The sequence below is a fragment of the Oncorhynchus nerka genome, linkage group LG23, assembly GCF_034236695.1.
Source record: "Oncorhynchus nerka isolate Pitt River linkage group LG23, Oner_Uvic_2.0, whole genome shotgun sequence".
Lineage (NCBI taxonomy): Eukaryota > Metazoa > Chordata > Actinopteri > Salmoniformes > Salmonidae > Oncorhynchus > Oncorhynchus nerka.
The window spans coordinates 43,013,170-43,041,136 of NC_088418.1; the positions used below are offsets into that span (position 1 = coordinate 43,013,170).

Below are 27,967 nucleotides of genomic sequence, written 5' to 3' on the forward strand. Positions count from 1 at the left end.
TTCCACCATTGGGGGGCCAGAGCAGCGAACAGTTTTGACTGGGCTGAGCGGGAACTGTACTTCCTCAGTGGTAGGGAGGCGAGCAGGCCAGAGGTGGATGAACGCAGTGCCCTTGTTTGGGTGTAGGGCCTGATCAGAGCCTGGAGGTACTGAGGTGCCGTTCCCCTCACAGCTCCGTAGGCAAGCACCATGGTCTTGTAGCGGATGCGAGCTTCAACTGGAAGCCAGTGGAGAGAGCGGAGGAGCGGGGTGACGTGAGAGAACTTGGGAAGGTTGAACACCAGACGGGCTGCGGCGTTCTGGATGAGTTGTAGGGGTTTAATGGCACAGGCAGGGAGCCCAGCCAACAGCGAGTTGCAGTAATCCAGACGGGAGATGACAAGTGCCTGGATTAGGACCTGCGCTGCTTCCTGTGTGAGGCAGGGTCGTACTCTGCGGATGTTGTAGAGCAGGGGTGTCAAAGTCAAATGGACGGAGGGCCAAATAAAAAAATCAGCTACAAGACGAGGGCCGGACTGTTCGAATGTTCATTGAAAAATTTTAAATGACGCATATAGTCTAGTGAACCTAATTGAACCTACTGAAAACCTAACAAATATATTACAATATGATCAGATAAATAAAGCAATATTTTCTTATGGCTCTGTCAGTAATCTTTAATTTTCAACAGACACAAAAGACAAATTTCCTTTATATAAATATCCCCATAACATGAACATTAAATGAAAGAAACCGGTATTCAAGGCACCATCAGTAGACTATATTTTCTATTTTAGCAAAAGTGGGCTAAATTTACTTCAAAGAAAAAACAATAATAGCAATTTTCTATCATCCACTCAACTGAAATATTTTTAAAATATAATTGGATTGAAATACAAAAAAATAAAGTGCAAAAATCTATTAATCAAAAACAACACTTTGTTTAAGGAGAAGTAACATGCAGTGAAAACAAATATTAAATTTTAACTTTTAAACTTGAACTGAGTAAAAACTCTAAATATGTGATTGCACAGTAATGTTCACTTGTTTGAGGTTGAGGGTGATACTTGGTGGTGTCCCATCTTTTCCACAAGTTCATCAATGTTCGGGGTAAGGCTCTGAGCTGAAGAAATCCTCAGAATTGAGTGGAGGTGTTCAGCAGTAAGTCGACTTCTGTGTGATATTTTGTTCAGGTTCATCAAAGAAAACAGTTGTTCACACAGGTATGTGCTGCCAAACATAGACAACGTTTGAGCAGCCTGGATGCGCAGCTGGGGCATTGTGCCGGGAGGAAACGGGCGAACTCCGCAGCACCCACTGCCGCATATTTTGCCCTCAGTGCATCATTGCATTGGAGGTCAATCAACTCCATTTGGAGGTTTGGTGGTGAGCTTTCCACGTCAACAGCAAATGGGTTACCGAGCAGTTCCAACCTGCTTTTTGTGCTTCAAAGTCAGCAAATCGGCGTCGAAAGTCAGCGGCAAGCATACCTATTTTATCAGCCAACTGTGTGCTCGGGAACGCACTGGTAGAGAGCTTCTCTTTCATGGTCTGGCAGCTGGGAAAGTGGCTCAAATTTTCTTTCCGCATCTGCGTCTCCCACAGAGTCAGTTTGGTTTTAAATGCCTTCACTGTACTGTACATATCAGAGATGACACGATCCCGACCCTGCAGCTGCAAGTTTATTGCATTCAGATGACTCGTAATGTCACACAGAAAAGCCATTTCACACAGAAACATTTCGTCTCGGAGTTGTGTTGTGTCTTTCCCTTTGCTGTCCAAGAACAGACAAATCTCCTCACGAAGCTCGAAACATCTTTGAAGCACCTTTCCCTGGCTTAGCCATCGCACCTCTGTGTGATAAGGCAAATCACCATGCTCCGTTTCTAACTCCGTCAGAAATGCCTTGAACTGGCGGTGATTCAAACCTTTGGCTCTGATAAAGTTAACTGTGCGCGTGATGATGCTCATTACATGCTCCATTTTCAAGGCTTTACCGCACAACGCTTCCTGGTGTATGATACAATGATAAGCTGTCAGCTCACCTGTCGCGTTTTCCTCTTGCATCTTTTCCCGTATCTTCGCCACCAGTCCGCTCCTGTGTCCACACATCGCAGGTGCTCCGTCGGTTGTCAAACCCACGAGTTTTTCCCAAGGCAGCTCCATCTCATTTACACATCTTGACACCTCTTCATACAAATCATGCCCCGTAGTTGTGCCATGCATAGGACGTAAAGCCAAAAACTCCTCTGTCACGCTTTAGGTTGGAGTCCACTCCGCGGATGAAAATTGACAACTGGGCAATGTCAGAAATGTCGGTGCTCTCATCCACAGCCAAGGAATATGCAATAAAATCTTTTCCCTTTTTCACAAGCTGCTCTTTTAGATTGATGGACAACTGGTCTACTCTCTCGGCAATGGTGTTTCTGCTCAGACTCACATTTAAAAAGAGTTGCCTTTTTTCTGGGCAAACTTCGTCACAAACTTTAATCATGCAGTTTTTGATGAAATCCCCTCCGTAAATGGCCGGGCTGATTTAGCGATCTCTTCTGCCAAAATAAAACTGGCCTTGACAGCAGCCTGGCCTTGTGATTTGGCTTTTTTGAACAGAGCCTGTCGAGATTTGAGGCCTCGTTTTAATTCCTCTGCCTTTTGTAGCCTTTGTTCCATGTCCATATTCTTGTTTTTGTCCGCGTGTTTCGTTTCATAATGTCGTCTCAGATTATACTCTTTCAGTACCGCCACACTTTCTCCACACAGAAGACACACAGGTTTTCCAGCTACCTTCGTGAACATATACTCCGACTCCCACCTTGTTTGAAACCCCCGGTTCTCAGTATCCACCTTCCGTTTTGCCATTTTTGATGGGTATCTGAAAGTTAATTTTACTGTGATGCTGACGACTGCTGTGCCAATAAATATTGAAATGAAGCAGCCTACTGCTCGGTGCGTCACCTTTGCATTGTGGGAAATGTAGTATTGGTGCGTGTAAAAGATCTGCGGGCTGCCGGCTTGCTGCGGGCCGGTTCTAATAATAAATCAAGATCATCCCAGGGGCCGTAAAAAACCTTCTTGCGGGCCGGATGTGGCCCGCGGGCCTTGACTCTGACATATGTGTTGTAGAGCATGAACCTACAGGAACGGGCCACCGCCTTGATGTTATTTGAGAACGACAGGGTGTTGTCCAGGATCACGCCAAGGTTCTTAGCGCTCTGGGACGAGGACACAATGGAGTTGTCAACCGTGATGGCGAGATCATGGAACGGGCAGTCCTTCCCCGGGAGGAAGAGCAGCTCCGTCTTGCCGAGGTTCAGCTTGAGGTGATGATCCGTCATCCACACTGATATGTCTGCCAGACATGCAGAGATGCGATTCGCCACCTGGTCGTCAGAAGGGGGAAAGGAGAAGATTAATTGTGTGTCGTCTGCATAGCAATGATAGGAGAGACCATGTGAGGTTATGACAGAGCCAAGTGACTTGGTGTATAGCGAGAATAGGAGAGGGCCTAGAACAGAGCCCTGGGGGACACCAGTGGTGAGAGCACGTGGTGAGGAGACGGATTCTCGCCACGCCACCTGGTAGGAGCGACCTGTCAGGTAGGACGCAATCCAAGCGTGGGCCGCGCCGGAGATGCCCAACTCGGAGAGGGTGGAGAGGAGGATCTGATGGTTGGATCTCACAGTATCGAAGGCAGCCGATAGGTCTAGAAGGATGAGAGCAGAGGAGAGAGAGTTAGCTTTAGCACTGCGGAGCGCCTCCGTGATACAGAGAAGAGCAGTCTCAGTTGAATGACTAGTCTGATTTGGATCAAGAAGGTCATTCTGAGAGAGATAGCGGGAGAGCTGGCCAAGGACGGCACGTTCAAGAGTTTTGGAGAGAAAAGAAAGAAGGGATACTGGTCTGTAGTTGTTGACATCGGAGGGATCGAGTGTAGGTTTTTTCAGAAGGGGTGCAACTCTCGCTCTCTTGAAGACGGGAGGGACGTAGCCAGCGGTCAGGGATGAGTTGATGAGCGAGGTGAGGTAAGGGAGAAGGTCACCGGAGATGGTCTGGAGTAGAGAGGAGGGGATAGGGTCAAGCGGGCAGGTTGTTGGGCGGCCGGCCGTCACAAGACGCGAGATGTCATCTGGAGAGAGAGGGGAGAAAGAGGTCAGAGCACAGGGTAGGGCAGTGTGAGCAGAACCAGCGGTGTCGTTTGATTTAGCAAACGAGGATCGGATGTCGTCGACCTTCTTTTCAAAATGGTTGACGAAGTCATCTGCAGAGAGGGAGGAGGGGGGGGGAGGGGGAGGAGGATTCAAGAGGGAGGAGAAGGTGGCAAAGAGCTTCCTAGGGTTAGAGGCAGATGCTTGGAATTTAGAGTGGTAGAAAGTGGCTTTAGCAGCAGAGACAGAGGAGGAAAATGTAGAGAGGAGGGAGTGAAAGGATGCCAGGTCCGCAGGGAGGCGAGTTTTCCTCCATTTCCGCTCGGCTGCCCGGAGCCCTGTTCAGGGTCAGTAGGAGTGTTAAGGGACATAATTAATCCATTCGACCTAGAGGATGTTTGGAGAACTAAACATCCCGACACAAGACAGTATACATGGGTGAAGGTCTTTGGGGCTAGGGTGAGAGGGTGAGTGCAGCCCGACTTCAACGTTTTTACTTGTCCAGGAATCAGAGCAATAGGCTGTTGGGCGCTACCATTCTCCAGGTGGGTTTTTCAGATCACCACATAACCATGGCTCGGCTGTCTATTTCACCAGGGCCTTGGCATGCATCCTTTTGGAAGTTTAATGTAAAGATGCCACTTTTTGCTCAGGTTACCAGATTTTGGGGGAAAGGTGGGGGCAGCAAAGAGAGGAGTATGAGTCTGAGTCAATGGTGGGATGTGGGGAAAGTCCAAATTCGCCTTTTCTGTCAATAGCATACAGCTCTCTCATCCTCAGAGGCTAGGAGAGTATTGGGGAACTCAAGCGTAGTTTTAGTTAGATGGAAGTAGAGATGGTGGGGCAATGTAGGCCTCCAGGTTAATTTATCTGAATTACGTAGGGACCTGGGCAGTTTTTTCCAGGTTAAAGCAAAGGGAGCACTTGTAAGAGCTAGGTTCTCCATGCTCAAGGAGATGGACGCTCCCAGCTCCTCCTCCTACGGCTGTCTGATGGGCGGATGACCTCTGTGATGGGGAGATGCGGGCGTGGACTGTGGAGTTTTATACTGATTTGTATAGGGCAGAACTGTGTGATCCTATGTGTGCTCAGGTTTTGTTTGCAGAAATCCCTAAGCTCTCGCTGGCACAGAGGAATGAAATGGACAGTCCTCTGTTGTCCCATGAACTGGCAGAGGCCGTAACCCAGATGTTCCCCAGCCATGCACCAGGGGTCGATGGACTCCCAGTGGATTTTTATAAAACAATCTGGGGAATAATTGGACTGGGCTTCTTTTGTGTGTTGTGTGAATGTGTCGGGGTAAGAGAGTTGTCGATGAGCTGCCGTTGGGAGGCTCTGACTCTCCTGCCCAAAAAAGGGGACTTGTGTGAACTTAAGAATTGGAGGCCTGTGGTATTGCTCTATGTGGACCACAATATATTTTCCAAGGTCCTCTCTAACAGACTGAAGTCCCATCTGGACTCTATGGTACACAAGGGCCAGACATATTGTGTAACGGGATGCTCAATCATGGACAACTTGTTCTTAATCAGGGACATGTTGGACTTGTCGAGAGGTTCTAATTTGTCTAGATCAAGAGAAGGCATTTGATAAAGTGGGCCATGAGTATCTGTTTAGTGTGATGTTTGGGATTGGGGAAAGTTTTTAGCCTGTGTGATGTTGTATGCTGGAGCATCATGTATGGTCAAGGTGGGAGGAGGGCTCAGTAGGCCAGTCTGGGTGAGGCGGGGCATTAGACAAGGATGCCCTTTATCGGGGCAGTTTTACACTAGCCATTAAGTCTGCAGGGAATATGTTGGACAGGCATGGCTGTGTTGACAGGCAAAGCAATGTAGGCGTCTGCTGATGACGTTTCTGTGATGGTCAGGGATGGGCAGGATATGCAGGCACTAGAGAATAGTCTGAAGGTAAATGAGGGATCTTTGTCAGCTAAGGTGAACTAGGGCAAGAGCAAAGCTCTTTTGTGGGGCATGGAGGGATAGGGCCCCCCCTCTGCTTCCAGGGGTTTTGCAGTGGCGGCTTAAAATGTTCTGGGTGTCCCTGGGCTCGGAGAGGTGGGTCAGGAAGAACTGGGAAGGGCTGTCACAGGCAGTGATGTCAAGACTGGCCAGGTGGAGGTGGCTCCGGCCCCAAGTGTTATAAAGAGGGAGGGTGCTGATAATCAACAACCCGCTGGCATCTTCCCTGTGGCATAAACTGGTTGTCCTCAAGTGTGGAGATGTTTCAGGAGATAAGATGTGTTGGGGGGTGGCTGTCTGTACAGCTGAGGAAGATGAGTTGGATATACAGTTGTAGAAGTGGTGAGGTTTTGGTTATATTTTGGTGTTTTGTTTAAATTGGGGGTGGGGCGGTGAGGTTTTAATGAAATGAGAATGTTTTATTAAAGAAAGACAACTACTACTTAATAGTAGTCTCTCTCTCTCTTTACACTGCCCACTTTCCTCCTTGTGATTGTCTTCATTACAGGAGTATTCGATAAGGAAGCCATGTTTCTGGCTGTGAAGGTTGTGATGTAACCAACTGGCGTCGTCTCTGTCTTTTCTTGGCTTTATGGAGGCAGGAGCAGGGAAGGGGGGGTGGCCTGCTCTGTGTTCTGTTGGCCCTACAAGGCAGGATACATTTGGTCCTGTTTCATTCCAGTGGAGCAGTGTGGGATGGGGGATTGAAACACCAGCCCAGAAGCACTGGTGGTTCATACACCTGCCCATAGGCACTGTATGGCCAAGGCAACTGTACAGTAGCCAAATTACACTGGATAGAGTGTGGTGTATTATGATATAGGTTCATCAGCTTGTAGTGGAAGATGATAAACCATTTGCAGGTTGTCATTAGTTATTCATACAGTAGTGGTGTTTTTAATCCTATGGGTCCACGAAGCTTCCAGGAATTGTTGTATTTGTGATTTGCATGAGTTTCACTGCACAGGGAAGGATTGTCTCTCTCCAGTTCAGGTTTGGGTAATGCACTACTTCTGAAGGTGCAGAGGCTCCTTTTGTCCGTTTGTCTTCTCCATTTTGTTACTGTAACAGTAAGTACATAGTAACAGAATCCTTCCTCTGTGGCACATTAAGTTCAATCATGCAGACAAACCTAGTTTGTAGTGTTTCACAGGTTGTAAAAGCCAAGCTTTTGCACAGTTAACTAAATATATACGTTTAAAAAAACTTGATCACTCTGAAACTGTTTTTATTTTCTCTCCCTGAAATATTCATCTAATTTTATGAATTTAAGGAGTTTTTGTTGTGGTTTTTGTTCCTTTTACAAAAGTGACAGTGGCAATGGTGTTATGTTAAGAAGAGGAAATAAGGATAGAGGAATAGTTTTTTTCCGCTAGTATTCAATTGAATAGCTGACAACTTCAGGGCTACAGCACGGGCATGTCAATGGGATGACTGTTATTGATAGACCTGTCAGAACTGGTTTAGGTGATGTTGTGAATCTTGTTTACCTGTTGTGACCCCTTTGCCTACTGACTTTGGGGGTACAGTAAAGTTAAAGCATACACAGAGATTGCAATGATATTAGTGCTTTGAAGATGGGTGTTTTTCTTTGGTGGATGGGGTGAGCATGAGTATACAGTACATTGTGAAGCATACTGTAGTCAAGTGCTATGGAAACACCATCCCATTGATATCTAAGCAATTCATTATGCCCTAATCTATGGATTTCGCATGACTGGGCAGGGGTGCAGCCATGGGTGGGCATTCCTGCAGTCGGCATGCCAATCGCATGCTCCCTCGAAACTTGAGTCATCTGTGGCATTGTGTTGTGTGAGAAAATTGCACATTTTAGAGTGGCCCTTTATTGTCCCCCGCACAAGGTGCACCTGTGTAATGATCATCTTGTTGATATGCCACACCTGTCAGGTGGATGGATTATTTTGGCAAAGAGAAATGCTCACTAATAAGGTTTTACCTGGTTAAATAAAGGTTCAATAAAAATAAACAGGGATGTATACAAAGGTGTGCATAAACATTTGAGAGAAATAAGCTTTTTATGCATATGTAACATTTCTGGGATATTTTTTATTTCAGCTTATGAAACATGAGACCAACACTTTACGTGTAGCGTTTTTTTTGTTTAGTACAAGTCCCTTTGATTATGTCTCATTGCAGATCATTCAACCATTCCATAATGTAAAAATACGAATGAGAATACTAGGCAACATACATTTGCCATTCAACGAGTCCTCTACACCATCTAGTTTATTGTCATTCTAAGAACACAACTTAGCCAGTGTTCCATCATCAACCCTCTGAGTCATTCCTATAATCTTCTGGTGTGAGAGAGAGGCTCCATGATTAATCTCTAATTGACTTGATGAATGGTTGTGGGATTGTGTGAATCAATCAAAACAATCTGTGATTAAACATCCTCTCCACAGTATTGATTATACCGCAGCATGATGACTTCATTTGAATACAAACAAGCTCCATAATGTTAGGATTTGGTTCGCTGGCAACGCCCACTGATTATCTTTGTGTCCTACCATCAGTACCATGATTAGTCATAAGCAGGCTGTGCGGGTGTGAGATTACTGTGGTAAGAGGTTTAACATCGTACCACTCTCTCCACTGAAAACTCATACAAGTTTCAGTTTTTCAGATATTGTATGTGGAGAAGAGAACTCGGTTGGAAAAGAATGGTGGAGTTTAAGAGAAAATGAGTAGGAGCAAGAGGAGATCGAGAGAGAGAAACATTAGCTCAGGAAGCTAACAGTCTCAGGCAAGGTTACTCATCAGCAGAGCATGGTCCATCTAACCATCTCTGCATGTAAATAGAGACAAACGAGAGACTTACGAAGCATGTAGAGGTCTGTAATTTGTATCATAGGTACATTTCAACTGTGAGAGACGGAATCTAAAACGAAAATCCAGAAAATCACATTGTATGATTTTTAAGTAATTAATTTGCATTTTATTGCATGACATAAGTATTTGATCACCTACCAACCAGTAAGAATTCCGGCTCTCACAGACCTGTTAGTTTTTCTTTAAGAAACCCTCCTGTTCTCCACTCATTACCTGTATTAACTGCACCTGTTTGAACTCGTTACCTGTATAAAAGACACCTGTCCACACACTCAATCAAACAGACTCCAACCTCTCCACAATGGCCAAGACCAGAGAACTGTGTAAGGACATCAGGGATAAAATTGTAGACCTGCACAAGGCTGGGATGGGCTACAGGAAAATAGGCAAGCAGCGTGGTGAGAAGGCAACAACTGTTGGCGCAATTATTAGAAAATGGAAGAAGTTCAAGATGACGGTCAATCACCCTTGGTCTGGGGCTCCATGCAAGATCTCACCTCATGGGGCATCAATGATCATGACGAAGGTGAGGGATCAGCCCAGAACTACACGGCAGGACCTGGTCAATGACCTGAAGAGAGCTGGGACCACAGTCTCAAAGAAAACCATTAGTAACACACTACGCCATCATGGATTAAAATCCTGCAGCACACGCAAGGTCCCCCTGCTCAAGCCAGCGCATGTCCAGGCCCATCCGAAGTTTGCCAAAGACCATCTGGATGATCCAGAGGAGGAATGGGAGAAGGTCATGTGGTCTAATGAGACAAATGGCTGGGTCTTCCAGCATGACAACGACCCGAAACACACAGCCAGGGCAACTAAGGAATGCCTCCGTAAGAAGCATCTCAAGGTCCTGGAGTGGCCTAGCCAGTCTCCAGACCTAAACCCAATAGAAAATCTTTGGCGGGAGCTGAAAGTCCATATTGCCCAGCGACAGCCCCGAAACCTGAAGGATCCGGAGAAGGTCTGTATGGAAGAGTGGGCCAAAACCCCTGCTGCCGTGTGTGCAAACCTGGTCAAGAACTATAGGAAACGTATGATCTCTGTAATTGCAAACAAAGGTTTCTGTACCAAATATTAAAGTTCTGCTTTTCTGATGTATCAAATACTTATGTCATGCAATAAAATGCTAATTAATTACCTAAAAATCATACAATGTGATTTTCGGGATTTTTGTTTGAGATTCCGTCTCTCACAGTTGAAGTGTACCTATGATAAAAAAATTACAGACCTCTACATGCTTTGTAAGTAAGAAAACCTGCAAAATCGACAGTGTCTCAAATACTTGTTCTCCCCACTGTAAGTCATGACATATTAAATGAATATCAACATGACCTTGTTTTGTAAGCTTTCAGTCAGCACTCTCAGTACATCACTATGGGATGTCGCGCTCGATCGACCTCTATTTGAAAGATACAGTTGAAGTCGGAAGTTTTCATACACATTAGCCAAATATATTTAAACTCAGTTTTTCACAATTCCTGACATTTAATCCTAGTAAGACATTCCCTGTCTTAGGTCAGTTAGGATCACCACTTTATTTTAAGATTGTGAAATGTCAGAATAATAGTGATTTATTTCAGCTTTTATTTCTTCCATCACATTCCCAGTGGGTCAGAGGTTTACATACACTCAATTAGTATTTGGGAGCATTGCCTTTAAATTGTTTAACTTGGGTCAAACAATAAGTTGGGTGAATATTGGCCCATTCCTCCTGACAGAGCTGGTGTAACTGAGTCTGGTGTGTAGGCCTCTTTGCTCGCACACGCTTTTTCAGTTATGCCCACAAATTTTCTATAGGATTGAGGCCAGGGCTTTGTGATGGCCACTCCAATACCTTGGAAGTATGCTTGGGGTCATTGTCCATTGGGAAGACCCATTTTCGACCAAGCTTTAGCTTCCTGACTGATGTCTTGATGTTGCTTCAATTTACCCACGTAATCTTCCTCCCTCATGATGCCATCTATTTTGTGAAGTTCACCAGTCCCTCCTGCAGCAAAGCACCCCCACAACATGATGCTGAAACCCTCGTGCTTCACGGTTGGGATGGTGTATGCAAGCCTCCTTATTCGAACCCAATCAGCATGACAGAGTGATCTCCAGCCTTGTCACTGACATGGATGTCAGCTAGTCCTTTTGTGGCAGGGCTGAAATGCAGTGGAAATGTTTTTGGGGGGATTCAGTTAATTTGCATGGCAAAAAGGGACTTTGCAATTAATTGCAATTCATCTGATCACTCTTCATAACATTCTGGAGTATATGCAAAATTGCATCATACAAAATGAGGCAGCAGACTTTGTGAAAATTCATATTTGTGTCATTCTCAACTTTTGGCCACGATTGTACAGTCAATAACACAATAGAAAAATCTGTATACATTGTGTGCAAGTGAAGTAAGTAGGTAAGGCAATAAATAGGCCAATTGTGGCGAAGTAATTTCAATTTAGCAGTTTACACTGGAGTGATGTATGTGCAGATGAGGATGTTCAAGTAGAAATACTGGTGTGCAAAATAGCAGAAAAACAATAACTAATTTGGGGATGAGGTAGTTGGTTGGATGTGCTATTTACAGATGGGCTGTATACAGCTGCGCTTAAAGTTAGAGAGGGAGATATAAGTCTCCAACTTCAGTGATTTTTGCAATTCGTTCCAGTCATTGGCAGCAGAGAACTGAAAGGAACGGCGGCCAAATGAGGTGTTGTAAACTTCTGACACACTGGAATTGTGAAACAGTGAATTATAAGTGAAATAATCTGTCTGCAAACAATTGTTTGAAAAATTACTTGTCATGCACAAAGTAGATGTCCTAACCGACTTGCCAAAACTATAGTTTGTTAACAGGAAATTTGAGGAGGGGTTGAAAAACTAGTTTTAATGACTCCAACCTTAGTGTGTATATAAACTTCTGACTTCAACTGTATATAACAAGGCCAATGAAAACCATGTCTCGCCGGAAGCCCCGCCTTCCACAGGTGATAACCCAGAGGCTCAGATTCATTCCTGCAATTCTCCGCTCTTCAACTCAAACTGAGCAAGATAAATTCCACACTAGTAAAAGTAAGGATTTCTGGAACACGAGATGCTCTGACTTTGCACCATCTAAACTGTCCACTTAGGTAGTTGTTGCACATCCTCGAGGCATTGTGTGCTGAGAATTGGTATTTGGTCTCTATAGTTTATAGTCTCTATAGTTTCCAAAACCACAAACCAATCTAGCCATGGGTTCGCGGCCATGCCCCTAGTCATGCAGCTATATTATTTCTCACAGAGATACCCACAATCCGTGCAATGTTTGTCTCGGATTGACGCAAACTTAGGCGGAACTTGCATGTACCAGTCCGTTATCAACGGCTCCCGAGTGGCGCAGTGGTCTAAGGCATTGCATCTTAGTGCAAGAGGCATCACTATTGTACTTGGTTTGAATCCAGGCTGTATCACATCCGACCATGATTGGGAGTCCCATAAGGTGGTGCACAATTGGCCCAGCGTCGTCCTGGTTTGGCCGGAGTAGGCCGTCATTGTAAATAATAATTTGTCTTAACTGACTTGCCTAGTTAAATAAAACATTTAAACAAACGGCTGGACACAAACTCCTACGTTAGACGTGTAGCATTCTTGCAAAAGCTTGGGGTCATTGATAATAACTTTCCTTTCCCAGATGCCTGTACACAGGGAGGGATTTGGGGTTGGGGTCTGATCAGATGGAGCTAGCCTCTCAGGTCGGCGATAATGAGCTGGCTGATTCAGTCTCCTGTGGAGGGTGCCTCTGGTTGGTTCTGGTGGTTTCTCGGATTGGTTACGGGGCAGCCGCTTCTCCCCACTACGGACATGGTCAGGGAGTCCCTAGTATCCAACGGGTCATTCGTAGAACTGTGCCGCAGGGCAGCTATGCATTAGGCAGTGGAGTGGCCGTTCTCTCCCCCACTACGGACATGGTCAGGGAGTCCCTAGTATCCAACGGGTCATTCATAGAACTGTGCCGCAGGGCAGCTATGCATTAGGCAGTGGAGTGGCCGTTCTCTCCCCCGCTGCGGACATCGTCCAGTCGTCAAGCACCACCTGCCTTTCCAGGTTTCATTGAGGATTTGAGGACAACCTGGGCCAAACCAGCTAAGCTGATGCTGCAAGGGTGTTCCCCCTTCATGGAATTGGAGGGGATGGAAGTGGCAGGGCTGGTACACATGCCACCAGTGGATGGGAAGCTGACTAGCTACCTAGCCTCCTGAGGGGGAAGAGGCACTGTGTGGACCATGTTAAGTCCTTGGTGATGTGGACGCCAAGGAACTTGAAGGTCTTAACCTGCTCCACTACAGCCCTGTCAATGTGGATTGGGGCATGCTATCCCCTCTTTCTCCTGTAGTCTATGATTAGCTCCTTGATTTTAGTGATATTGAGGGAGAGGTGTTGTCCTCACACCACACTACCAAGTCTCTGACCTCCTTCCTGTAGGCTCTCTCATCGCCGTTGTGTCGCCAGCACTTGATGATGGTGTTGTAGTCATACATGGCCACGAAGTCACGGGTGAACAGAGAGTACTGGAAGGGACGAGGGGGCCCCCCCCATGTTTTGGATCAGCATGGTGGATGTGTTGCCTACCCTCACTACCTGGGACTGGACCGTCAGGAAGTCCAGGATCCAGTTGCAAAGGGAGGTGTTCAGGCCCAAACTCATGGGCTTAGTGATGATCTTGGAAGGGACTTTGCTGTTGAATGCTGAGCTGTAGTCTATGAACATAATTCTCACGTAGTTATTTCCCCTCTTGTCCAGGTGGGAGAGAGTAGTGTGAAGTGCAATTGATATTGTGTCATCTGTGGATCTGTTTTGTCTGGGATGATGGTGTTGATGTGTTTCATGATCAGCCTTTCAAAGCACTACATAATCACAGACATGAGCGCTAGAGGGTGATACTCATTTTAGGCAGGCTAACTTTGAGTTCTTGTGGGAACATGGACAACAAAACATGTTGGGATTACCAACTGGGACAAGGAGAGATCGAAATTGTCTGTGAAGACACTTGCCAGCTGGTCTGCGCATGCTCTGAGAATGCGCCCTCGTATTTCGTCTGGACCGACGGCCTTGCGAGTTTTAAGTTTTATTCACATCGACCATGGAGAGCGAGATCAGACAGTCATTCGAACCATCAGGGGCTTTCATGCAGGACTTGTTTTCGTCAAAGTGAGCATAAAAGGCTTTAGCTCATTTGGGAGTATTGTGTCAATGGGCATCTCACGGCTGAGTTTCCCTTTGTAATTCATTATTGTCTGCAAGCCCTGCCACATCCGACAAGCATCAGAGCTGGTGTAATAGGATTCCACCTTCCTCCTATATTGTCCTTTTGCATGTTTGATGTCTCGTTGGAGGTCATAGCGGGCTTCCTTTTTGAGTCTGTCTATGTCCGTGTCCCGTTTTTTGTAAGCGGTAGCGTTAGCCTTAACCAAGCATTACCAGTGTCAATGCACTTATTGATGAAGCCTGTGACTGATGTGGCAAACTCCTCAATGCTATCGGATGAATCCCGAAACATATCCCAGTCTGTACTAGCAAAGCAGTTTTGTAGCCTTTTGTGTCTGCTTCATCTGAGTGTATCACTGGTACTTCCTATTTGAGCTTTTGTTTCTAAACAGGAAGCAGGAAGATAGTCATGGTTTGAACACACAGTAAACTGTTGAGTGTGAAAAACCCAATTCTTGACACAAACCGGGGCACCTGGCACCTACAACCATACCCAGTTCAATGGCACTTCAATCTTTTGTCTTGCCCATTCACCCTCCGAAGGGCACACATACACAATCCATGTCTCAATTGTCTAAAGACTTAAAAATCCTTCTTTAACCTGTCTCCTCCCCTACAGTGATTTGAAGTGGATTTAACAAGTTACATCAACAAGGGATCATAGATTTCAACTGGATTCACCTGGTCAGTCTATGTCATGGAAAGAGCAGGTGTTCTTAATATTGTTTATACTCAGTGTATATATTTCCGGATATCTGACTGATTTTATTAGATATAAGTATTAGACGTGCTTCAGAGACACATGTTCTTAATTTCATATATGGAGCTAGGATATTATCTGTAATTGGACAGTTTCAACATGCATCCAATCAAGACCGCTAAAATCTGCCCTCTACTGTATAAATCCTGTGGGGAGATGTGTTCAAGACACACACCTGATGCGCTTGCATCCTCTTACATATTTGTAGAATATTCTAACTTTGGAAAGGGTATGTGTCAACATATCTAAGCCTTTAAACTTAGGCGTGAACGAATCCACATATCTGTAGTCATTACCTGCTCCTTTATGTAGCTGTATAAAAAACAATTGTTTCAATAGATATGCTTACATGATATGTGAATCATAGATATTTCATCCTCATATGTCTGATCGGAATTGGGCTATTACCTAAATTTGACTCATGAAATGTCCAGCACCCAAATTATTTGACCTGTTTTAGGCGCTGAAAATCATTGTGCATCTTCACATGAAGGTAACATATTTGAGCATACATTTGCACAATATTCAGTAGTAGGCTGTACAAGGCACGGAAACTCAATCATCAAATTTAATCCAAGTTAATATTTCCACAGCACATCACTGCCATTTCTGTTTAAGAAAATGCAGCATAGCAAATCCAGAGCTTCAATCACAACACACATTTTTTGGAAAGATGCAAACTAAGGCCAATCTTTGCGGGATTTTTTTTTTAACAAAAAATAAAAGTTCTACACTCAATAACCCTACCCTGTTTGTTATGAATGATGTAATTAGTGCAGGCTGGGTCATCAGCGGTGGTCCCCTGCAGTGCAGACCCAACGTGGTGGTAGAATGTTGGTCTGTGATCCATTCAACTGTCAGTGCATAAATAATGAATCAAAATTGTGTCAATATTGCAAGAATATTTTGGCATTTCACATAACATAGCTAGCTACTCTCCCTGCTTCATTCATGATGAGAACACTAACTGGAACTAGCTAGCTAGCTAAATATGTTAGTTAATTAACTAGCTGCTAGCTCATATTAACCAGTAATACTAAACACGCCTAAACGTTTTAAACATTAGCTGTCACCTTGAGGCTTGATAGGGGGTAAAAAAGTTTCCCTCGAGGGAAGGACATTTAGTTATTTGTTAGCTAGGCTATCAAGTCTAGTTAACTAGCTAGCCCTACTGGCTACTGGCCAAATTAGCTAACATATTGTTTCTAATTACTAAGATATATAAAACATCTCAAATTAGCTCACTTCTTTGTTTCTCCAGTTGTCAGTTCGACCACACCTTTACACACTCATTTGTGGCTCCCAAATTCAAAAATGACAGTTGGAACTCCGCAGCAGAAAATACATCGTTGGGCTACTGTCAGTATTTGTCAAAATATATAGAAATTAAAATAAATGTCCACATAGGCCTGTCTCAGTATATCTAATGAATCTATATCAGGCCATACTGTGAGGACAGACCCTGGGAGACGAGAAGCAAGTACAGGGAGTGAATATTTAATAAATAACAGACATGAAACAAAAACACAGACAACGTCTAGACAAGGGAACCTTTAACTACATTAATGCTGACATGGGGATCAAACTGAGAAATAGACAGATAGAGGAGGCAATCAATAAAGTGATGGAGTCTAGTTGAGCCCAATGAAGCGCTGATGCGTCAGAGAGGCGGAGCGGGAGCAGGCATGACACCATACCATGTTTCCAGAGGGAATCTAAAAATGATATCTGCATGAATGAAAAATATCTTTATATTTGTCATTATTGAGCATTTGCTGAAAAACATTAAATGCATCTGAAATCCAAGTCCAATCAAATTGTATTTGTTACATGCGCCGAATACAACAGGTTACTTACAAGGATCTTACCGTGCTTACTTACAAGCCCTTAACCAACAATGCAGTTCAAGAAATAGTTAAGAAAAGATTGACTAAATAAACGAAAATGACATTTTTTGAAAAGTAAAGTAAGAAAATTACATAACAATAACGAGGCTATATACAGGGGGTTCCGGTACCAAGTCAATGTAAATAGTCTGGGTGGCCATTTGATTAATTGTTCAGTAGTCTTATGGCTTGGGGTAGAAGCTGTTAAGGGGCCTTTTGGTCCTAGACTTGGCAATTTGGTACCGCTTGCCGTGCGGTAGGGGAGAGAACAGTTTATGACTTGGTTGACTGGAGTCTTTGACAATTATTTGAGCCTTCCTCTGACACCAACTAGTACATACTGTATGTCCTGGATGTCGGGAAGCTTGGCCCCGGTGATGTGCTGTGCCACACGCACTACCTTCTGTAGTGCCTTAAGGTCAGATGCCGAGCAGTTGCCATACCAGTACAGGAGGGGACTAAGCATGCACTCCTGAGGGGCCCCAGTGTTGAGGATCAGCGTGGCAGATGTTGCCTACATTTACCATCTGCGGGCAGCCCGCTGATGATGGGTATTTGGGCCTTATCTTGACAAAGCAGTATATCCTTGTGTCAGACTCATTAAAGAAGAAATCTTTACCAGTTCGAGGTGAGAAATAGCTTTTTCTGATGGCCAGAAGCTCTTTTCGGTCGTAAGAGACGGTAGCAGCAACATTATGTACAACATGAGTTTTACAAACAATGCAGAAAAACGAACAAAATAGCACAGTTGGTTAGGAGCCCGTAAAATGGCCACCATCCCCTCCGGCGCCATTATTGTATTGTATCGTCCTTATTTTCAGCATATCAAAAAGCATATTAAGATCTGGATATGGACCTCAGTCAAGAGATGCATATCTGGAATCAGTATAGCTTCCTATCGTGAATATGCTGAGAAAACACATATGTTAAATATACAGTTAGTATTTGTCAACATGAACAGAGAAAATAGGATGTCACATATCTTAGGATATCAAATGAGTCCATATGGAAATGTCCATGTGTGATATTCGGAGAGTAATCCCAAATGTGTCTAAAAGACACATCTGGATCCAGAATGTTTCAGGATATGGTGCATATGTCATAGTTGAAGTGTACCTATGATGAAAATTACAGGCCTCTCATATTTTTAAATGGGAGACCTTGCACAATTGGTGGCTGACTAAATACTTTTTTGCCCCACTGTATATATTTACCCCAAAAATATATGGGGGATTGGAAATGATGCAGACAATTACGTTGATGGAAGCAACATTCTTTCTGCAATATTAAGCTGATCCACCCATTTAAGTAAAAAAAAATACAAAAAATAATGAAAAATCACATTTGCATAACTATTCAGACCTTTCACTCAGTAGTTTGTTGAAGCACCTTTGGCAGCGATTACAGCCTCGAGTCTTCTTGGATATGACGCTACAAGCTTGGCACACCTGTATTGGGGGAGTTTCTCCCATTCTTCTCTGCAGATCCTCTCAATCTCTGTCAGGGTGGATGGGGAGCGTTGCTGCACAGCTATTTTCAGGTCTCTCCAGAGATGTTTGATCTGGTTCAAGTCCGGGCTCTTGCTGGGCCACTCAAGGACATTCAGAGACTTGTCCCGAAGCCCCTCCTGCGGTGTCTTGGCTGTGTGTTTAGGGTCGTTGTCCTGTTGGAAGGTGAACCTTTGCCCCAGTCTGAGGTCCTGAGCGATCTGAAGCAGGTTTTCATCAAGCGTCTCTCTGTATTTTGCTGCGTTCATCTTTGCCTCGATCCTGACTTGTCTCCCAGTTCCTGCTGCCACCACCACGATTCACCATAGGGATGGTGCCAGGTTTCCTCCAAACGTGACATTCAGGCCAAAGAGTTCAATCTTGGTTTCATCAGACCAGATAATATAGCTTCTTATGGCCAGTGAGTCCTTTAGGTGCCTTTAGGCAAACTCCAAGTGGGCTGTCATGTGCCTTTTACTGAGGAGTGGCTTCCGTCTGGCCACTCTACCATAAAGGCCTGATTGGTGGAGTGCTGCAGAGTTGGTTGTCCTTCTGGAAGGTTCTCCCATCTCCACAGAAGAACTCTGGAGCTCTGACCATCGGTTCTTGGTCACCGCCCTGACCAAGGCCCTTCTCCCCCGATTGCTCAGTTTGGACAAGTGGCCAGCTCTAGGAAGAGTCTTGGTGGTTCCAAACTTCTTCCATTTAAGACTGATGGAATTCCACAGTGTTCTCGACACAATCCTGTCCCGGAGCTCTACAGACACTTCCTACCTTGACACTCCCACACAAAACAAAACCACATACAAACACGGCACACATGCGTACCAAAACAACAAACACACACAAACAAACACTTTTTACACTCATAATTTACTGTTGCTACTCTTTATAACTCTTTACTGTTGCTTCTCTTTATTTTTCTCTTATTATTATCGATCATGATGTCTATTCACTTTACCCTGCTATGTACCAATTAACCTAAAATATCTTGTACCCCAGCACATTGACCTGGTACTGCTACTCCCTGTATATACTGTAGCTCCATTGTTGTGTATTTTCATTTTTTTTCTTTGCATTATTGGGAACGGCTCATTAGAAAGATTTATGGTAAAGTCTACACCAGTTGTATTCAGTGCTACAAAATCAGATGTTATTTTATTTGAAACACTGTGGTAGGTTGATTAATAACCGGAACTAGATTACAGGCACTGGTTACAGTGAGCAGCTTCCGCTTGATCAGGCAGCTTGATGAGAACCAATCTACATGTGACCCGATTCAGGAAACTAGGCTTATGTCGCAATTCACGACTTCAAAGGAGAGCTGTTTGAACATAAAACATTTTTTTTAATCAAAATGCTTTTTTGGCCAGAAATGTTTTTTCGAACATGTGAACTTTCATGTGCCTTAATATCAAACGTGTATGCCATCTGCAAATACGAATACAATTGTTAAATTAGAAGCCTAGTTGTTTTAGCCACAGAAAAAGTGTGCAACCTTCCAGCTAGCCATGATTGGCTGAGATAATGAGTGGGCTGGACATGCCAAGAGGCGAGTTTGGATTGGCTGCCATATAGCGCACGTCTATTGGAGCTGGTCAGTATATCTAGGTAATCGTGTCAAACTCAGCTTTTTTTCAAATGTATCGTCTGGTAAAACTGCATAAACCTAATGTCAAGTTAATGTGTACTGTTAGCTGGATGGCTGGCTAGATAACATTATGTGTATGCTCTCCACATTCTGGAGGACCAAGTTTTGAAATCAGTGGAATTCGAGTATGATAGCTAAGGAGATGGAGAAAACACCAGGCTGGATTACACGGTCAAACTAAGCCTAAGGGCAATCGTGCATGACAGGAGACACGTCCAACCATGAGGTATACTGGTAAAATAGTCTAGCTAGCTATATTTTCAGATATTTCAAGTTTCTAATGTTGACAGAAAGGGGTTTCATTTCAATTTTAATGTCAGCTAGCTAACGTTAACTGGCTGGGTGGCTAGCTAATGTTATGTGTATGATCTTACTCTTCGTATCTCAGACACATTTGCTTGACTAGTTATAGCCATAGAACCTGGTTGGTTAGCTACCTGCAGATTTATGCAGAGTAGTAACGTCATGAGTTGTGATTGTGGTCTACTGTTTAGCTAGCTAGTTACGTGTCTTAAAAGATTCCATGCAAGTATCCATTTCAATAGAATGTTACTGCAAATGTTGATAGACATACCAGCTGGTAAATTCGCTCTGGCTATCTACTCCGATTTCAGACCACGTGTAAGATGGTCTAGCTAGCTAGATGTTCAGATATTACACATTTCTAATTTTGACAACGTGGTTTCATTTCAAGTGTTCTGTTAGCTAGCTAATGTTAGCTGGCTGGGTCGCTAGCTAACATTATGTGTATGATCTTATTCTTCATATCTCAGACACATTTGCTTGACTAGTTATAGCCATAGCACCTGGTTGGTTAGCTACCTGCAGATTCATGCAGGGTAGTAACGTCATGAGTCGTGACTATGATCCATTGTTTAGCTAGCTACATGTCTTAACAAAAGAATCCACTCTAATTTTGACAAAGTATTTTCATATCAAGTTAGTGTACTGTTTGCTAGCTAACGTTAGCTGGCTGGCTCGCTAACTAACGTTACGTCATGCATTGGGATTCATTGTTTACCTAGCTAGCTATCTAGTTACATTTCTTAACAAAAGACTTGTTTTAGTATGCCAGAGTGCAGAATAACTGATGCATTTTTGAACGCTCAACACCTGTTAAATATGTGCAGTGTCAGTAAACGTTGAAAACAAAGCGTAATTCAATTGTTGCCAGCAGAACAGTTAGTCACTAACGCTCTAGATAACATGAAAACTGCCTAATCACGTCTGCTAGAAGGAGTAAAATTATCAGTGGGGTGTGTTCTCATTATGTGTCTTGAAGTAGCTAGCCAACGTTAGCCAGTTAGCTTGGGTGCTTGACTGTCGCTGTGAGGTCAGAGCTTTCGGAAACAACCCTACTTATTGGCCAGAGCATCCAATGTGTGCTCTGTATGCAAAACGCTCTAAATTTACCTATGGGCAATCTGACAGCACAGCTGCAGTCACCAATGCTCTGGATAACATAACAGCTCTGCTAGGGAGAGTGTTCAGTGAGCTGTTCTCTCTCTCTCAGATGTCTGGAAGTAGCTGGCAAGTTAGTACAGAATGCACAGATGAACCCTTACAGAGAAGGGTGGAGCTAAGGCTTAAGAATGGCTCTCCAATAGTAGTACCAAAATGTTGGAAGACAGTTCTCAAAACTGAGTTTACAATTGAACAACTTTCAAAGTATAATTACTTCCCCACGGTTTCCTTAAATGCAGTGTATGATATACCAGTCTCTACTGTATCCAATGTAAAAAACTCAAATGAAATTCAAATGTTGCTACATAAGACCGAATCTAGGTGGTGAGTCACACATTCAGGTGACCCAGAAAATAGACCACTGATAACATCACACACATTATCAAGAATTGCACACCTATTTCCAGATATTGACTGTTACCACTTGATGGCCTATAGCAGCACCCCAAAAGAAGAGGTTTTAGATGAGGCAGGTGAATTTGCAACCACAACGCCTCATCATTAGACATGAGATGCTCTCTACCCATTCCAGGAAAGTGGCTCTGACCATATATTGCAACACCTCCCCCATAGACATTCCTGTCTCTTCTGTAGATGTTATATCCCTGTATTGCTACTGCTGTATGATGAAATGAGTTATTTAAGTGAGTCTCAGAGTTGGCCAATATATTAATGTTATCTGATGTTAGCAAGTTATTGATTTCATTAAATGTATTTCAGGCTACATACCTTCGGTACCGTCGGGAAGTATTCAGACCCCTTGACTTTTCACATTTTGTTACAATACAGCCTTATTGTAAAATGGATTAAATAAAATAAATCTACACACAATACCCCATAATGGGGGGTAATACAGAAATACCTGATTTACATAAGTATTCAGACCCTTTGCTATGAGACTCTAAATTGAGCGCCGGTGTTTCCTGTTTCCATGAATCATCCTTGAGATGTTTCTACAACTTGATTGGAGTCCACCTGTGGTAGATTCAATTGATTGCACATGATTGGGAAAGGCCCACACCTGTCAATATAAGGTCCCACAGTTGACAGTGCATGTCAGAGCAAAAATCCAAGACATGAGGTCGAAGGAATTATTCGTACAGCTCCGGGACAGGATTGTGTCGAGGCACAGATCTGGGAAAGGGTACTAAAAACTGTGTGCAGCAAGGACACAGTGGCCTCCATCATTCTTAAACGGAAGAAGTTTGGAACCACCAAGACTCTTCCTAGAGCTGGCTGCCAGGGCAAACTGAGCAATCAGGGGGGGAAAGTCTTGGTCAGGCAGGTGACCAAGAACCCGATGGTCACTCTGACAGAGCACTAGAGTTCCTCTGTGGAGGCCGTTATGGTATAGTGGCCAGATGGTAGCTCCTCCGCACTCCTCAGTAAAAGGCACATGGCAGCCCGCTTGGAGTTAGCCAAAAGGCACCTACAACTCTCAGACCATGGGAAACAAGGTTCTCTGGTCTGATGAAACCAATATTGAACTATTTTGCCTGAATCCCTAGCGTCACGTCTGGAGGAAACCTGGCACCATCCCTACGGTGAAGCATGGTGGTGGCAGCATTCGCTGGCAAAGTTGCTTCAACAAAGTACTGAGTAAAGGGTCTGAATACTTATGCAAATGTTATATATACTTTATATTAGCAAACATTTCTACAAGCCTGATTTTGCTTTGTCATTATGGGGTATTGTTTGTAGATAAATTATGGGGGAAACTATTATCAATGAGTGCCTAAACATTATGTTGTAACCCTATCCCAAACCGTAACCCTTACCTTAATGAGTGCCTAAACATGGAACAATACAAAGCAGCAGGAACAACAAAAACACTTCGATGTTTGGAGCAACTTTTAAATTTGACATTTGGAGAAGTTGATGAATGTCTAATTCTGCAGTGAGACTGTGAGAGCTTGTTGACTGTAGAGTACACATGTATAAACGGTTGTACTTCTCCCCATCACTCTCTGACAGTCTGAGGGCAGCTGCTGTGCTGTGCTGCGCTGCGCTGGTCTCGTCAGTCGAGCCAAACCACTGTTCAAGCTGCTCCTTGCTGCTGGGGTCTCTCTTTGGGCCAGCCTTGGACAGATGTTGCGGAGGAGTGTGTGTGTGTGTGTGTTTCTGTGAATGTGGGTGAGGATGAAGGGGGATGTGGTTGTGCGCGTGTGTGTGTGCTTATGTGTGTAGAGCTGGCAGAGAGAGGCAGGCCAAGATGGGCCAGTTCTGCTCTGGGCCGCTGGGCTCTACACACACATCACATCTGTTCTCCTCTCTGTAAGCCAGCTCCTCTGTTCCTCTGTGTCCTCCACCTCTCCACCCTTCTGTAAATAAATACCCTTCATTATCTGCTAACAGCTCTCAACAGAGGGTTTGGTTCAAATATACATATTTTAAAATACATACAGTAGGTTAAATGTAGATAATCAAACTGTATGTTATCACCTTGTCAAGATACTGTAGGCTATGCACGTACAATAACACAGATTATTCCATTGGTAGTTCATTAGATATTGGGTCTATCTACGCAATGTCAAGTATAACCCAGTGTTGTCGTCAATTCAATTTTAGATTTAGGTCCATCCGACCAGGCAAAGTATATGTTCTTTGGTCTGGAAAATGTGACCGCATTACTAGCTGGCCAAGACTGTTTGAAGAGTTTTCAGCTTTGTTTTCCACTTTCTGTCTGCAGACGATATCTATGGCCAGTACTCCACTCACCTAGAAGGACCTCAGGTTTCTTTGAGGCTGCAACATTCTCCCACAGCAAACATAATAAATAGTTAAGTTGTGGATAAATATTAATGTAGCTACATTAGGTTTTCACAAGGGTTCAACATGAATATTTCATTCTCTCTCGTCATGTGAAATAGACATTTTCTGCTCAGGCGTTTGTGTGAATTTCATGTCAGAAGATTTGGTGGGGTGAATCCTACAGTAACGATACACTATTGATGTAATTGCCCATGTATAAGAGTGGTGGGAAACGCATGTATCTGTGTTTGGAGAGCATAATGTACAAGTCAACATCATGAAAAAGTGCACCCAGGGAAGAGATTAGGATATGGTTGGGTGGAGTTTGTGTGGGTGAAAATGCGCGCCCGCCTCCGTGTGTGTGTGTGTGTTTATGTGTTACGCTATGCTTTGTGTGCTGCTCTACACTACTCTTCTACACCGAGTGGTAAGGGCGAGAAGGGAGCAGGGCGAAGGGAGCAGGGCGCTGACCGCTCCGGGTGACCAGGGGTCAGGTTCATTTGTAAGCTGTCAAACAGAGCCACTCGGACGCAGGTCCAGAGCCGCTTTAGGGGCAGAGAGAGAGTCTGTATCCCAAATAGCATCTTATTCCTTACGGCTACCCGTAAGGCTCTGGTCGAAAGTAGTGCCCTATAAAGGGAATATGGTGCAATTTGGGACGCTGGCAGAGGCTGGATAGAGCCAACCCTCCCAGGGAATGGATTTTGTTTGATGTTCAGTAGGGGAAAATGAAAGAGCGATCAATGGGAGGGATAAAGGGAAATCAACACTTTGAGAGAAGAGAGAAAAGAAGAGAAAACATAGCCCCAGCTAATGGCTGTTAGGTAAATACGTCTTTGAGGCTTTTAGCTGAATCAGAGGCTGGTTGTTTGTGTGTGAACAGTGCTTTTGGCGCTAACGTTCACTACTAGCTAATATTCATGACACCAAGTCAAGATCTTTCATTATGTACTCTCTCTGTGAAACTAAGCTGAGTGATTGTTGAACACAAAGGGAATGGGTAACATGGACCCAGTTAAAAATAAAAGGCTAGATATATGCTATAGTAAGCTACCCAGGAAAGGGCAAAAAGAGGAAAATTGGCATATTAATAAACAGTGAATTCGGAAAGAATTCAGACCCTTGATTTTTTTCCCACATTTTGATAGGTTACAGCCTTGCTGTAAAATTAAGGTAAGGGTTACGGTTTGGGATAGGGATAGGGTTACAACAGAAGAGGACTGGCCACCCCACATAGCCTGGTTCCTCTCTAGGTTTCTTCCTAGGTTTTGGCCTTTCTAGGGAGTTTTTCCTATCCACCGTGCTTCTACACCTGCATTGCTTGCTGTTTGGGGTTTTAGGCTGGTTTTCTGTACAGCACTTTGAGATATCAGCTGATGTACGAAGGGCTATATAAATAAATTTGATTTGATTTGATTTAGGCACTCATTAAGGTAAGGGTTAAGGTTTCGGATAGGGTTACAACATAATGTTTAGGCACTCATTAAGGTAAGGGTTAAGGTTTGGGATAGGGTTACAACATAATGTTTAGGCACTCATTAAGGTAAGGGTTAAGGTGTTTGATAGGGTTACAACATAATGTTTAGGCACTCATTAAGGTAAGGGTTAAGGTGTTTGATAGGGTTACAACATAATGTTTAGGCACTCATTAAGGTAAGGGTTAAGGTGTTTGATAGGGTTACAACATAATGTTTAGGCACTCATTAAGGTAAGGGTTAAGGTTTGGGATAGGGTTACAACATAATGTTTAGGCACTCATTAAGGTAAGGGTTAAGGTTTGGGATAGGGTTACAACATAATGTTTAGGCACTCATTAAGGTAAGGGTTAAGGATTGGGATAGGGTTACAACATAATGTTTAGGCACTCATTAAGGTAAGGGTTAAGGTTTGGGATAGGGTTACAACATAATGTTTAGGCACTCATTAAGGTAAGGGTTAAGGATTGGGATAGGGTTACAACATAATGTTTAGGCACTCATTAAGGTAAGGGTTAAGGTTTCGGATAGGGTTACAACATAATGTTTAGGCACTCATTAAGGTAAGGGTTAAGGTGTTTGATAGGGTTACAACATAATGTTTAGGCACTCATTAAGGTAAGGGTTAAGGTTTCGGATAGGTTTCGGATAGGGTTACAACATAATGTTTAGGCACTCATTAAGGTAAGGGTTAAGGATTGGGATAGGGTTACAACATAATGTTTAGGCACTCATTAAGGTAAGGGTTAAGGATTGGGATAGGGTTACAACATAATGTTTAGGCACTCATTAAGGTAAGGGTTAAGGATTGGGATAGGGTTACAACATAATGTTTAGGCACTCATTAAGGTAAGGGTTAAGGATTGGGATAGGGTTACAACATAATGTTTAGGCACTCATTAAGGTAAGGGTTAAGGATTGGGATAGGGTTACAACATAATGTTTAGGCACTCATTAAGGTAAGGGTTAAGGTTTGGGATAGGGTTACAACATAATGTTTAGGCACCTATTCCAAATGGTCACGGTAAGGGTTAGGGATTTTTTTAAAGTGTCCACGACTGGGATCGAACACACAACCTTCTGATCCAGAGTCATGGGATTACCCCCATCCACAACACCCAAGCCTACTTGATGGTGATAATACTCACTCTTGCCCCTAGTGGCCGGTTTTGAAGTCATTTCCCGATGTTCTCAGGACATGGCTAGATGTCCAATTTCAATCTTGGACAATCTGGCTGCTATAGTCCCAGAGTCCAAGCCGGTCTACTCATGTGTGGTAGAGCCTTAGAGCCAGTGTTTGAGTGTGAGTGTACACAAGTTTATGTGCGTCACACGGATGTGTATGTTCCGACCACGTGAGTACATTGAGTCACTCCTATGTGAACTCCACAGTACCTGCAGCTGAGCGGCTCTGACTCTGTGGCAGGTGAAGACAGAACTCAAGCAGACGACATACCGATGTCATGCAAATAAAATGCCTCTGGAGAAAATAAGCATTTTTTTCCCAATTTCACTTGCTCTACAGCCCTCAAACTCAATTGTGGACATCGAAACAAGTTCCACTGCTTCCCCCATTTTTTCACTCTAATCACGGACTGATTTAGACCTGGGACACCAAGTATCATGTAGAACAGAAAACTAGCAGGCTCAAGTCCTCTCAGGGTAGGAGTTGAATTCCCCTGCTCTAAAGTCTACCACTCAGCCATGTTAAACCGAGGAATGTACAGTTGAAGTCAGAAGTTTAAAAATACACATAGGTTGGAGTCATTAAAACTCCATACATTTATTGTTAACAAACTAGTTTTGGCAGGTCGGTTAGGATATCTACTTTGTGCATGACACGTAATTTTTCCAACAATTGTTTACAGACAGATTATTTCACTTAATCACAATTCCGGTGGGTCAGAAATTCACATACACTAAATTGACTGTGCCTTTAAACAGCATGGAAAATGGATTTAGAATATTCTGATAGGCTAATTGACATAATTTGAGTCAATTGGAGGTGTACATGTGGATGTATTTCAAGGCCTACCTTTAAACTCAGTGTCTCTTTGCTTGACATCATAGGAAAATCTAAAGAAATCAGCCAAGATCTCAGAAGAAAAGGGGTAGACCTCCACAAGGCTGGTTCATCCTTGGGAGCAACTTCCAAACCCCTGAAGGTTCATGTGTACAAACAATAGTACGCAAGTATAAACACCATGGGACCACGCATCCATCATACTGCTCAGGAAGGAGACGCGTTCTTTCTCCTAGAGATGAACCTACTTTGGTGCGAAAAGTGCAAATCAATCCCAGAACAAACAGCAAAGGACCTTGTGAA

General features: G+C 43.8%; 1 pseudogene; it reads right to left on the bottom strand.

Annotated features, from left to right (window-relative positions):
- Positions 1-316: 316 nt before the first annotated feature.
- On the bottom strand, positions 317-3,607 carry LOC135564026 (general transcription factor II-I repeat domain-containing protein 2-like; annotated as a pseudogene).
- Positions 3,608-27,967: the final 24,360 nt, after the last annotated feature.